Source organism: Cinclus cinclus, chromosome 3 (genome assembly GCF_963662255.1).
Source record: "Cinclus cinclus chromosome 3, bCinCin1.1, whole genome shotgun sequence".
Classification (NCBI taxonomy): Eukaryota; Metazoa; Chordata; class Aves; order Passeriformes; family Cinclidae; genus Cinclus; species Cinclus cinclus.
Window position 1 is genome coordinate 14,540,244 of NC_085048.1, and position 15,047 is coordinate 14,555,290.

A 15,047-nucleotide genomic window follows, 5' to 3' on the forward strand; every position below is an offset into this window, starting at 1 on the left:
TGGAACAAGTGTTAAAATTTGAAGGGTTGTCCAAAGGTTAGCATTGCTGATAGAAACAGTGACTCTAGCAAGATGAGAAATAAAGCTGGTTTTGCACAAGCAGCCCTGAAAGGCAATGTTTAACCTCCATTCTGTGCTTCCAGCAGAAACTCTCCATTTGTTGAATTAGCAGGGTAAACAAGAGTGATGGTACCTCATTCCTAAGTCCCGTGAAGCAACCCAAGTGACTTTTTGCTTTATTCCCAGCTTCAAGCTTATGATTGAAATAGCGGTTGCCTTTATTCTTATGCATTTGGCAAACTTCAGTATATATACATAGTGGAGCCATAGCCTTAATCTCATAGAAACTCACTACATCCAAACCTGGGTTTCCTTTAGCTTCTCCAAAATCAGCTGCAAACTTAATGATTCTTACATGTAAACAGAGATATTAACTTTGGGTTGCCATTTGCTACTGTAACAATTCCACATCCAAATCTTGCTCTTTGAGAGTTAAGTGCATTTGAACAGGTGGTCAATGTATATATATTTACACATGTGTAATATATATATATACACGCTCTGAGAAGCTGCAGTTGTCTAAAGGAGCTGTAGGTGCTTTTTCAAAGTGCCTATTTGAAGGCTGGGGCTGTTTTGAGTCAGAAGGGAGTTAAGCTGTAGTGAGACTTTATATGATACCTGCATGAGCACCTAGAGTCCTGCTGGGTAAGTGGCACAGTCTGCCTTCCTCTACTCACAGCCAATGGCGATCATCTCCAGCAGGTACTTTGAAGGCAATCACTTATGGAAACTATTTAGTGGGCTTCACTGAGAGGGAATTGGCAGGTTGTCAATTAATTTATTCATCTCCATTTAACTTGTTTGGTTATTTTAGCCATTTCACTGGGTTTTGTCTCAAAAATCCAAAATTTATATCTCTGCTGGAACCCAGGACTGTGAAAACATGTTAACCAGCATTTTGATGAATATGATGCTCCCCAAGAGATGTAGCTGACTGTAGTTCTTTACCTTTCTCTCCTATGGCAAGTATGTCATAGACTTGACTGATGCTCTTTAAGCCATGTCTAACAAGTGTCAGGTGTTTAAAAATGGCTAATATGAAGCATCCGTATAAAAAAAAAACAGTGGATTTTGCCAAGGGACTTTTAGTACTTTCTGTGAGTAATACATGTTTGCAGTAATGCTGGTGTGTCTAAGCAAGACTTAGCTTTCTCAGTTTATGCTGAACAGATGTTCTGGGCTCTGGGATACTTCATCTCACTGCTGCCTGGCTCCTGGCTTCCACAGAATCTTAGTTGCCCATTTGTTAATTGATTTTAAAATACCCCAGCTGACAGCATTTGGTCATAGGGTATTCCCTACAATCTACAGTAGGGAAATTTGTTTATTACTGGTAGCTGGAGTGAGGGCATGTAGGACAGCAAAGATTGTAACAAAGTTAGCAGTGCACTCGTATGATTTAGTTTGACCTCCCCTTGATGGCCTTTTGGGACATTAAAGCCTTTGCTCTGTTTTGCTGTGTTTATTGATCAAATCCAGTTGTTCTAACTGCACATCTTAATTATTCCTCCCTGGGGCAGGCTTGTCTGATACAGGAGGAAGGCAGGAGCTGCATGCCAGAAAAATTGAGATCAGCTGTGTCTGTCTGATGTGATTAGCTCAACAAATATTAAAGTTGGAGCCAAGAATAGCCTCTGCCTTTCAGCTTGCTCCTTGCTAGCCTTGCTCTGTATGGTGCTGTGTCTCAATGTGGGCTTTGCTGGCACATTAGCAGGGACTGTGGCATCCCTGCTCCAAATACTCCTGGTGCTCACTCCACTCAATGGCACCACTGATGCTGATGTCAATTCTCTTAGGATCACACATGTAAAAAGAAAGTAATACCCAAGGAAAATACCAAGACATCTGCCTGAGATGGCTTCTCATTACCCCATTTCTCTTTTCTGAATAGTGAGGCCACTTGAGATCTAACGAGGTCTAGCTGAGACCTTACATTTAGTTCCCATATTTAGTCCCCATTTAGTAGCCATACATGCCCTGTACTGGAATTCACCTGATATTCTTTGGTGCAAAGGTAGTTTCATATACCAAAAAAAGCTGAGAAAAAGAAAATTCCTTGTCCTCTGGAATTACATCAGGTGGAAAATCAGAGGTGGAAATGTTTTAGAAGAGATTGGAGAATACTGACACAGAGTGAGAGGAAGTAAGGGACAAGGGGAATTTGCTGCTGGCAATGTACTATGGGGTAGATATCCCTTGTCTTACTGCATGATCATTTAACTCATGCTTTGCTCTTTATGCTGCCGTCTTCTAGGCTACCTCATAGGCCTTGCAGACAAAGTGTCAGTGCACCCTTTGCCATGGCAGAGTCAATTCTGCTGCCTCACTTTCACCAGCAGAGAGACCCAGAGCTGGGAGCAGCACTGAGCAGGGACCCCATGACTCCGCCTGCAGGAGCAGGAACAAACCTGGAGCTGGAGGGAGCTCTTCTGCAACAGACTTCATCCCCAGAAACTACTATAAATAGTGTCCTGTTTTATAGCTAAGCACAGTATCAATTTGCAGTAAGACTTCCAGATCAAAACCAAAACTCTTCCACAAAAAAAGAAAAAAAAAGAAAACAAGAAAAAAAAATCATTATCCACAACTATTGCAAGAGGAGCTTAGATGATTATTATTTAGTTGACAAAAAGAAAAATGTCATCAACCATTGAAATAATTCTTATTTTTCATTTTCTCTTGAATGAAGCACTGAACTGTACCAAAACAAGTGACTTGCTTTGGAGAGTGTCCCTGGTTTTGATTGCATCACCTGATTTTCTTCACAGTTTGAAGGCAGTTGGTGTCTCCATGGCCATGGTCTGGTTTCAGTACCCATGTCACAATTGCCTGCAATTCAAATTTGTCTAAAGCTCATTAGAGCACTGTATTTGACCACCCTAAAAATACACTGAGAGTAGGGAGCAAGTATTGGCGCTGGGACTTAGGTTTTTGGCAAGCTTTACTCTTCAGTTGGTTTTGTAGTTCTCAGTACAGGAGGTGTTTAGAGCAACTCAGCCACTGTGGTGCCACTTTAGGAAAGCTGATGATGAGCACCCAGAGGGGCACAGCCACCAAGATGATGTTGTCCTTTGCAGGATGAATCTGAGGAGGAAGGTGAGCACTTTGGGCATGAACAACACTGGCCCCTTGAGTCCCCTCCACTTCAGCATGGAGAAGCCACAAGCATTACAGGGAAATCACTGGCAAATGAAAGGAGCTCCCTCACGGGAGCACACTGCACTCTTGTGTGTGCATGTAGTCTTGTAAGTGTTGCTACAGTGCAATAAATATTAGACCCTTATTTGCATGTGTTTCTTGATGCTTACACTGCAGCAACAATGTGTTAGTCTTTGCCTGAAGACAAAAGCATTAGCATGCTGAATCCAACCCTTCCCTTTCTCACTCATTTTAGGGAGCTGGTCCCAGTCTTACCCACAGTATTCCCACAAAAAAGAAGTGCCTTCCAGTTATATTCTCTTATTCCAGCTATAGTCTCTTCAGTTCATGCTCTCAAAGTGCTTTGCAAAGGACTAATTGGTTCACCTTGCTTTTGTGGTACAGAGCCAACTGCCATGTTCCAGTCCAGAGATCAACCAAAAGACAGCAAGGCTGTGCAGCAATTCAGGAAGGGAGAGAAAGGCAGAGACACTTTCAGAGCAGTGATGCAGAGACCAGTGCTCCCAGCTGGATTTCTACCAACACCTGATCATTGCCAGGGATGAGGAGGCTCAGAGTACCTTGAGAACTCAGCAGGCACTGAATTTCTCAGCAAGGACTGAGAAAGGGCAACTGTAGCAGCTCAGTACAAAGAATTCCCAAAATACTTTACAGGTATTATTTAACCTATCCTGAGACAGCTGTTCCCTACCTTGTGAGAACAGGAATTGGACATTCAGTTTGCTTAAACATCACCTTTTATATTGGACTACTAAGCTCACTAGCTGGAAGAAAGAAAATACTGGCAATCTTGCAAAGCACAGAGTTGCAATGATTGAAGAGGATAACATGGATGCAGATTTCAATAAGAACAGAAGTGCTGCTGGCCTTACTGTGAGGAAAAGAAGAAAATAGTCTATTGCATTGTTAGATTAAAAAAAAAATCCTGCTTAAGAACTCCATTTACTTGTTTTTAACTATAGTTCATCAGTAGCAACAGCATTTCACTGTAACAGCTCAATAAATATTTCTCAGCAATGGTTGTCCCTCTTCTCTGCAGTCAAAACATGCTTTAAACAAAGCATCTGACTGAAGTGAAAAGCAAAAGAAAATCCAACTTGCCAGAGACTGCTGTTCAGGGGAGGGAGATTGCTCCTGCACCCCACCAGAATGGGTCCCAAAGTCCTCATGAGTCAGGCACCATGGGACTCACCTTCTTCTGCCATCTGGGTTTCATTCCCCTGTGGGTTCTTTGGGCAGCCTGGTGTAGTGGAAAGGTGTCCTTTTCAGGGGCAGGGTGTTGGAACTTAGGGTCCCTTCCCTTTAAGGGATCCATCCAATCCAAGCCATTCTCTAACTCTGTGCTTGATTCTATGATTATACCTGACTGCAAGCAAAGCAGGGAGGTGTTCCTCTGACCAGATCCAAAGGAGATTCTCCCAGAGACAAGGATGTGGCGACTAATTAACCACGCAAAAGCCCACAAGATGGAGCTCAGGTCAAAAAAGAAAAAAATGCAGCCAAAAAACTGTCGGTCAGAGGCAGGGAAGGAGAAGGAAAGGAGTGAAACAGAAAGCTTTCAAATGAATACCACATTCCCGATGTTAGACCACAGCATGAGCAAGATGTTATTAGAGTAAACAAATGCAAATAAGAAAGTACAAGGAAAAAGTATCTACAAAGTAATAATTAAGCTATTGCACAGCTCAAAAAATCCCAACCAAAGCTCTCATCCCATCCATTTACAGAGATGAGAAACAGAGGATGCGAAGGTTTTAGTACACAGAAAATTTCAAAAAGAGCTAGGGTTTCTTTAATTATTTATTAAGACTGTTACCTCAAATGTCCTGTCAGCTTCCAGTTTCCTGCTTGAGTCCAGTCTGAGGCTTGGTTCTTTCAATAGCTATTTCTGTGATGTTTTTTATTCTTCTCTCTTGCTGGAGTTAATTTAGGTTTGCTGTTCTTAGAGTTTGGGAGGGTTTTTTTGAGTAAGTGCATGGAACTGATTTATACTGCCTTCTGTAGAGCAGCTTTGAGGAACTGCTGATGTCAAGTGCCAGTGGACACAGGCAGAAACCTGGGGGTCAGGCTGGATGCAAGGAGAAACTTGCTTCATGGGGACAGCCAGCACTAGTGGGGTTGGCCAGGTTCCATCTCTGGAGGCTTTTGAGACCCGTCAGATTAAGGTCTTGAGCAGCCCTGAGCTGATTTTGCAATTGAACCTGTGTCTTTGGGTGAATTTATGATGCTTCTATTCCTAGTCGTCTGTTCTGCTGGTCTTGAGTATTGAGTGCTGCAGCTTTAAGGCTGGTTCCAGCAGTAAAGGGAGAGAGAAGAGGTGCAGAGTTTGTTACCAGAGACTGCACTTGCTCCCCTCCATCCTTCACACAGACTGTGCTGTCTGCAGTGGATAGTAGGAGAGAGTTCTCCTTTACTTTTGGTTGGTTTTTTTCTGGCTAGCTAAGGCAGAGAAGCTCCCTGGACTGTTGATTTTCTTTCCTTTTTCTTGGAATTGTTCAAACCTGCTTTGGACTGAAAACCCAGAAGAGCACCAGGAGCTCACACCTGTGTCCCACCAGGCCTGGCCTGGGCTGTGACATTTCCCAGACTGGAGGGACTGAGAACAGCCTGAGTGAGCCAGGCTGCAACCCACGGAAGGGACTCTGCTGAATTTGTCATCTCTTTGGAAGGGCAAGAAATTTTGCTGTTTAGTATTGCTTATTTTTGTGCTGGGGATTGCTTTGCCTGTTAAATAAACAGGTTTGGTTTTTTTGTTTTTTTACTTCTTTCCAAGGAAATATTTTTCCCCAAACCAGCTGGGGGAGGGATTGCTTGAATCTGTTTCCTAGAGGGACCCCATTCAGAGGTTTCCTCCCAAATTTGCCCTAAACCAGAACATCCTGCTTGGAGCAGGAGCCTGGGCTAGATACCTCCTGAAGTCCCTTCCAATCCTAGCGTGCTTGTCATCAGCCTGTTCCCTAGTGGGCCTGGCAGTGCCATGGGGCTGAGCCCTGCAGCACAGCTCCTTTCATTCAGCAATGGGGTTTGCCAACACTACCAGCTCCTTGGCTGCCTGTCCCTCTACAGGGCTTTGCTTGGTGAGGGCTTGTGCTCTAGTGATAAAATGGATCTAAAGTGGGCAGTAGCCTCTGAGGAGCTGCTGAAGGGAGAGGACCCACTCCTGCCTCAAGAAAAAAGAAAAAGTAGTGGAGAAGAACTGGTAATGGATTTTAAACCAAAGACACAGTGTCGCTGTTGGAACAAAGGGAAGAGTCTTTTCCTGCTCCATGGTGTGAAGAAGATTCCTCACCCAGGAGCCCTGGCATTTATAAGGTGGCCGCACCACCCTAAAGCAGTTTTCCTGTGTCCCCCAGCTGAATGTGCTGATCACTGTTTGCTTCTCCTCCTGGGAGAGCTACAGACATTATGGGGAGTAAATGGCTTCAAAAGTTGAGACCCATTTCCAGCCGCAGGTTTAGAACACTGGTGGTGTCCTTAGGACAGGGTAGTGGGAGAGCCACTGGATCCCATAACCATGCCAGCCCCAGGCATGGGGTGTCCTCCCCCAGAAGAGGTGAATCTCAGGGAGGAGGATGCGGTGCACAGAGCCTGCGGGGCTAAACGAAGAGACCTTAAATACTACCTTCTCTCGGTGGCTCAGAAGAGGAAAGCTGCAGGAGAGCAGCAATGTGGGCAGGACGCAGCCGAGGGAGGTGGCGGGGTGAGGGCTGGGCTGTGCCATGGCTAGATGGCAGCAGCAGCCCGCGCTGGGGCCGCTCCTCCCGCACCCTGCCGCATCCATCCCTGGCTGCAGGCTAAATAACCCTGCTCCTCAGCAGCAGCAGCCCTTCAGCTCCCAGACCTTCCCAACGCTGTGGTTACTGCCCGCAACTATACTTTTGGGAGAAAGAGAGGACAGTTTTTTATTACCAGCAAATAAATCGACTGGCACTGAGGCAAGCTGAGAGGGAAAAAGGGCTGGCAGGGAAGACGAACTCTTTAAATCTTTGGATTTTGAGCTCGAGGAAAGATGGTGGGGAGGGAAGAGGTCAGAGCAGAGAGGGCCTGCCCAGGGTGCATCCCTCCAGGTGGGTTGCCAGCGGCTCCCAGCGTTCCTCTGCCCAATGCACCGAGTCCAGACGTTTGTGGGATGCAGCAGAGTCTCCCTGAAGTCTCTGCAGCCAGTGAGAGATAAGGGCAGGCTGGTAGAGTGAGGGTTCCCTAAAATCCTCTGCAGGAGGTGAGTCCTGCTGTGCCCAGCTCCTGCTCTCCTGACCGGACAAGCATCCCATAGCTCAAGGAAGGCTGAAGACAAATGTCTTACAGTGCCTGTTGCACGTGGGAGGTGGAGGTCACTCCTTACCCAGGGCTGAACAGCTTCATCTGGGTGTGGCCCTGGATCACCCCAAGACATGCCCTGGGAAAGGCCCTGAGCTTCTGCCACTGCTGTTGTCTCCTGCAGAAAGCCACCCTGCTTGGGCAGAGGATACCAGTGGGACTGCAGCAAGGCAGAGTGCATCTCTTCTGCCCTGGCTTATTGACACTGTCCCCAGTAATGCACAGGGACACTGCAACCATCCTCTGCCATCCTGCCAGCTCCTCTATTCTCCCTGAGAGCCTGTGCACAGGCAGAAAGGAAAAAAGGAAAGAAAAAGAGCAAAATGTGAGGAAAAAATCTACCCTGGTCATTATTTATTACTATGAGTGTAAAATGCTTAATTTCTGGTACCTAATGAGTTTCTTTCTGTCCTGAGTAATACCACACAAAATATAATTTATCTTTAGGAGAGATGGATGCAAATGAGCCGGTACTAGACTTAGGACAAAAGAGTATTGACGTCACCCTCAGGAGTCCAGCAGCAGATATTTAACATTGTCTCCAGCCTCAGGCCAAAGGTACAAGTCTGGTACACAAATTACCAAGGCAGATTCACTGGCCTGCATTAGCTGTGGGGTCAAGAGGGGCTGATCCAAATGTTCTCTGCCTGCATTAGGAAGCTGGGAAGCCTTTTGCCGCTGCTCTGCACAGGTATGGCTGACACTGTGTGTGATTTAGCCAGGTACCAGCTGCCATGTAGAGAGTTTAAAGTTTAAATTGTCAAGCACAGAGCTAAGGGCAGAGAAACATGGGCATGCAGCCTGCACAGGGGAGACATGTTGTGCCAGAGCAGGGATGGCAGGTCTTGGAGGCCAGTGTAACCCCATATGATGAATGTGATGCCCATGGAACCATTTTACCCAGGTCAGTAACATCCTAGACTGTAAGGCTCTCCAAAAGCTTCTTTATCTTGTAAGGTGAGCACTGAGTTGATCTTTTCAGACCTCTACCCAAAGTGATCCCAGTACCATTTAAAGGACAGACTCCCTCACCTCTAGGACTTGATTAAGCACTGAAACCTCTGACTTTCAGAGGGTGCTGGGCCATCCAGAAAAATCTACCCACTGTGGCCATGAGCTGCTGGTGCAACTTAAGATAGGGTGCAAGCAGGAATGACTACAGTGCTCTGGTAGCACTCCCTTACAGCGCTCAGAAATCCTTTCCTTCTGTATTATTGTCATGCACAACATGGGAATGTGCCCTTCTTCCTGCTTGTGCCCTTTTCCTTCAGAGAAATCTGCAGAGAAATCAAATGATCCAAACTTGGCAGCCAATTCTCAAAAACCCACTCCAAATTGAACCCATTTCCTAGAAACATGTTTCTCCTATTTAAGGTGCTAATTTGTCCTTATTGCCACAAGGTGAGGAAATGACTAGTGATTGAAGGGTGATTTAAATCACATTACTGAGGAAGGAATCGACTTCAGCAGTCTAGCTTCAGAAAAAGCCTTTAAGACAGAGCTATGCTGCTGATGGAGGTGAAAATTTTGAAGAAGTGACTCAGACTTTAGGACTAGGGGTAGGAATTGCTCATTCTAGGGAAGAACAAGGCAATCCCAGAGGCAGGACATTTAGCTTTATCCTTAGCAAAGTACTTGTGAGTATAAAGCAGCGCAGTAAGGAGCCACACTCTCAGTGCCATCAGCTTTCTGAACTGCTGGTGACATCAGCCAAGAAAAGGACATTGTCAAGCAAGTCCCCTTGCCACCAGTGCCTGCTGCCTGCCTGAAAGTTCAGCTGCAAGGTGGCTTGCTGGGATTTGTGGGACACCCAAAGCAATCAAGCATGGGTTGCTGGGGGAGTTACTGTCAATTGGTGCTGGCTCAAGCATGAAAAGGAAGTTTAAACACACATGCCACATAAGAGCACTGAAACTTGTAGCTGGGTGGAAGAAGCCTAACAAAGGCAGCTGGCACAGAAGAAACTAAAACTAGAAGAATGATGATGTAAATGCAAGAAACAGCACAAACCTTGCTGGTTGTTGGTGGTAGAATCACAAAATATCCTGAGTTGGAAGGGACCCACAAAGATCCTCAAGTCTAACTCCCAACCTTGCACAGGACCATTCCTGAGACAATGCTCGACAGCATTGTCCAAACGCTTCTTGAGCTCTGCCAGGCTTGCTATAGTGAGGTCTGTTTTGAGATCCAGCTACCAGAATATGGAAATTCATCATAATTGTCCTTCTCAGTCCTCTTTGTCCCTTTCCTTGTATTCTAGGTGATGCCAAATTCCACCAAAAATGCAGGGGAGTGCAAAGCACAAATGCCTTGAGGGTAACTTTGCCAGACAATTGCTAGACCAGAGAAGAGAAAGAGAAGTCTTGGGTCCCTTCCACTGCCTTGGTCACCAGACCATCCTGTGCATGGCTGCACTCATGGTGCTGAGCAGGGGTGTTTTGTTCCTTTCCAGCATCCTGCCCAGTGTGGATGCTGTGAACTGTGCAGAGAAGGTGAACATGAGGGCTGCAAAGTCACCCAAAACAGAAAGTGGGGTTTCAAGCAAGTTGCTTTGCTTTGAAAGTAAAAAAAAAAAATAATTAAACTCCTGGCTCCTTTTTTGTGCCGTCATAGCAACTGAGGTGGCCCTGGCCTCTGCTGTGTGGAGACCATCATCTGGACACCATGTGGTGGGCACAGGAGGCGGCCACATGGAGGTGCAGCCAAGGTGACCAGCATCTCCCTCACAGGCATGCTGGGGAAGCATCACACTCAAAGGGAAAAAGGAAAGAGACCTTTTTTCTTGCTTTTCTTTTTGCTTTTTCCACAGAGTTTCTAGCAGCAGTGCTGGCAGTTATTAAAGGTCTGAGCAGACTTGGAGTTGGTGAGTTTCATCAAGACAGCAGTCCTGAAGGTTTCACCAATGGGGCCATGATGTCTTGGTCCAAAAAGACATTGGGATCCTCATGGGACAGATGGAGTCCCACAGTGGGGGACTATGCTGCTCCATGCTGCAGCTGTCAGCAGGTCCCTCAGGGGACTGGTGGTGACATGCCTGAAGCACCAGCAGCTCAATGAGAAGTGGATGTGGAATTCCCTGCCAAGTAATTCAGAAGGGTTCAACAGCTGCTTTTAAAGCTGACTTAAGCCACTCCTGCTTAAAAGTGAAGTTCTTCTTTTACACACAATTATCTTTAGCCCACAGGGCTATCCAGGTGGGGTAGAGCAAGGCTACAAAAGGCAGTTTCCCCAGAGATCACTTTTCTCCAGAGTGGTCAGGGTGTCTGGCAGCAGCAGCTCCTCCAGGCATCACTGCACACGATGCTGGTGAGATGGAGGATGTCACAGTGTGGGGTAAACCCTGGCACCTGAAACCCATCTCAAGCACCAGCGCTGTCCACTGCATGCAGGCAGCCTGGGTGTCACCACACACATGCAATGGCACTGCCTGTGTCCTTCAGCAGGCATCAAACCTGCTTGTCGTGAGTCTCACATGTATTAATAATTCATGAGGAAAGCAGCAAAGGAATGACCATGGCTGTGCAACATTAACATCTAAATTAGCTGAGTTTATGTTATTTTCTCCAAGGAAAGTGTCTGTAATGTTTGTGTTTTTTTTCCTGATCATTAATTAAGGCACAGTCAGTGCATTCACCTTTTCCCTGAGGAGCCAGCTGCCAGCACTGCGCCTGCTGCCGTGGCATCCGCTCAGCAGTGGCATTTGCCCTGAAAAGGGTCCAGGAAAATATTAAAGGAAAGAATAAAAAGGAAAAACACATGTTCAGTCATTGCTGCAGCTCCAGGAGCAGGGTGTTTGTTCACACCAGCGGGGTCTGGTGGGAGGAGAGGTCTCTTCTCCCACCCCCATTTTGTGACTGAACCTTTGCACAGGAGCAGGGAGACCAAAGCTCCCACACAGCAACCCAGAGGGAGCTGGAGATGGGAAGCCTGCTGCTCTTACAAGCTGCAGCAAATGAGGGCTCAGTGTCCCCAAGAGGATGATGCTCCCAGCTCCATGCTGTGATGCTCAGCACATGGCATTTCCCCTGGCTGCTCCCAAAACATTTTAAAAATAATTCACAAAGACATCTTGCTCCTAAAAAGCCCAAATGGAAGACAAATTCCAGCTTCAGAGAGAGAGTTATCTGTACCAGCTCTGTTTCTCCCTAACCCAGTTCTGTTTCTCCATATGAGAGGATGGGCCAATATCCTAGTGAGTTAGCTGGCACTCTCCTCTGAGCCTGGGCATCTCAGTGTTTCTTCAAACAAGCCTGATGTCTCTCATTGCCCATTAGTCATGTTTTGTTTAAGACCTGGGTGAGGAATGCCCCAGCACTGCTAAACAGATCTCCAGCACAGAATCTTATGGCTACAAGCAGAAAGTGTGGGATGGGCTGTCCCTGCAGCCTGTGCCATGGCAAAGATGCAGTAAAAAAGTTCAAAGATGCAGTAGAACAGTTCTTAGAAGCAGGAACAACAGTCCTACTGAGATGAAAAGGAGAGGTTGCCTGCCAGATACCTCCTCTGGATTTCACAACTGCTGGTGCAGGCTCAGCACAGCACTGGTTACAATCCAAACCCCATATGGGAGGAACAAGGTGTTTCTTCTTGCAAGTACAAACAATGGAGACACCAGAGGGACATAGAGTTTGTATCTTCTTCTCAAGCAAACAAGTCAAGAAAGGATTAGAGGAGCTTTAATAGAAGAAATAACATGGCTGCTCTTGTGAGTGAAGAAAAACTGGAGCAGAACCACACACAGCCACAGCACAGTCACAGAATTATGCAATCATTTAGGTTGGAAAAGACCTGTAAGGTCATAGAGTCCACTACTAAACCACGGCCACATCTACACATCTTCTAAATACCTCCAGGGATGATGACTCATTCACTTCCCTGGGCAGCCTGTTCCAATGCTTGATTACCTTTTCAGTGAAGAAATTTTTCCTAGTATTCCTAAGCCTCCCCTGATGCAACTTCAGACCATTTCCTCTCATCCTGTTACTTGTTAGTCATCCCCACCTGGCTACAACCTCCTTTTATATAGTTACACAAATCAATAAGGTCTCTTCTCAGGCTTTCTCCACATGTTGCTGAAGAAAATCTGGATTCAATCCTGTCTCAATATATATAATGTATATATAGTCACATAAGGCTTTAAGGATAGTACTTACTCAGAAACTAAAAAGCAAAATGCAAATAGTGTCTGGAAAAGTATCTGTGTCCTGACCTGGGGAAAAACAATGAAAGTTTATGTTGTGGGTGACTTTGACACAATGGGACCCTCAGGCAGGACTTGTCCCTGCTCCTGCTCTCTGCTGCAGTGCAACCCCATCCCCAGTGCTGGGAAAGAGAAGGCACAGACAAGTGCCAGGGAAAAAACAGGCTCCCTTGCCTACACCTAATTTCCTGCAGAATGGCCTGGGTGACACTGCAGAGGCAAATTTCATCTAGCATGTAATTTGTCATATTTGCTGTAATAGATCTGTGACCAGCTTGGATTTTAAAGTGTGACCTACCTTCTTCACTAAGTTCTCATACTCTGCATGGAACAGTTTATGCAAATGAAAAAAAAAAAAAAGTTAAGGCAAAGGAAGCTGCCAAAGTCCTGGGCAAAAGAGTTGCATTGTTTTGGAAAGGTTAAAAAAGTTTGGGGGTGGCTGCCCTGGGAACACAGCCGGGAGCCGTCAGTGCTCAGATGTTTAGTGATGCAGCTCCCAGTGCCAGGTACAGGAAGAAGAAGACAAGACTAAAGGTAGAGAAGACACTAAAGATGTGTTCAAAGCTACAGTCCACAGGCAGGGAGGGTTTGAGGGAGCTGAGCATGACCCACCCAGGCCCCAGCAACACCAAACACCAAGGGGTGGGAATGTGTGTGGGGAGGAGCAAGGAGGGGGTCCTGCTTCTCACCTTCATGTGAGAGACAATTCTCTCTAGTGACAGCCCAATCAATACAGATTTTGTTCATGATAAATTGTTCCTCCATCAGGAAGAGTCAGCTAGCTCTCAAAATAACTTACCCAACTGGTGGTCGTGACCTTGCCCATCTATCCCCAAAGACACCAGGCAGCTGCCATGACAGTTCCTTTCCTCCTTCTGGCAGTAGTTTCTGACTCAGGTGACATGGCTGAAAGCCTGGGATTAACCTGACCCTCTGGGGATTCACTGGTTGCCCTTCAGCCACAGTGAACACAGAGTGCTCAGAAGTGTGTCTGCATGCAAATCATCACACTTGATACACGTGAGCAGCAGGTAAGGTCTGCTTGCAGGCACACTGCTCCCAGCGATGCAGGCACGTCTCCAAAGCTCCTACACAGAGAGATACTCTGCTCTCCTCTCCCACCCTTTTCCTTCTTTTCAATAAAGCATCTCTCCTCCCAAAAGAGGCAACAGCAATTATGGGGTTCATCAGCACTGTATCCTGCCATGGTGCAGCACAGGGAGCTCAAAATGCCAGTGTGCCCACTGGACCATTTAAGTCGATGGCTGTTCCTAACCTTTAAATATGAAGAGCCCTGCATAATGGATCGAGGACTATCCATGGAGACAATCTGCCCCGTGCTTGCAGAAATATTCACGTTGTTCTTCGCAGGAGTTTATTACTCAGAGGCTAATGCTAAAAATACATTGCAAAGGATCTGGTTTAAAAACAAAGGGCCAATTCAAACTTGGCAATAGAGACACCCAAGACTGAACCCAAGCACCTTCATCAACCACATTGGAGTTAGGCTGCATTGACATAATTCTGAATTAGCTTAACAAGACCTGAAATTCACACAGAAAAACCTGAATACATGTAGTAATTAGCCAGAACTTACAGAATGCTATCTATCTCCATGGCAAGAAAATAATCACATAGGTTATTAAAGTGAAGTAAAATTGGACACAGTGGTGAGATCTTTTTGTGCTAAAGTACTTTTGCTAAGTTTGACTCAATTTTTGACTAAAAATGAGATTCACAAAAACACTTACACCACTTAACAAGTTGAAGTTTTCAATCTCCTGAACTAACCCCTCTACACAGCAGCCCCTCTATGAGAGACATTCCTGGGAACACAACAAGCAATAAAACTCCCTTATTTTTTCATTATCTCTCCATTGGTTTTGAACTCTGCCTGTAACAACATGCAAACGATGTCCTGGAGAAGGAGCCTGCAAATTGTTCTCCCCTCTGAGTCCTCGTTACCAGTCAGGAAAGCAGAGACATCCCCCGAGGAGCTGCTCTAGCACAGCCAAGATGATCAAAGTTACCCAGTGACTGTGGATGCACAACCTCAGCCACTGAAGCAGGTCTAATTTTAAGAGAGCTGCTTAGCAGCAGCAGATAAAACCCTTTCCAGTACTTAGCTAGCCTTTTAATTAAAGGGTTCCCCATATCAGAAGCCACCTTTGACAAGCTCAGCCTGGTTGGGTTTCAGAGCATCTCTCATTTTTCCTGGGATGCCATGCACAACCACCTTTCCTGGGCACCTTCCTTCACCTCTTCCTGAAAGGCAAGCTGGGAGCATTTTACTCACATAATTTGTGCCAGT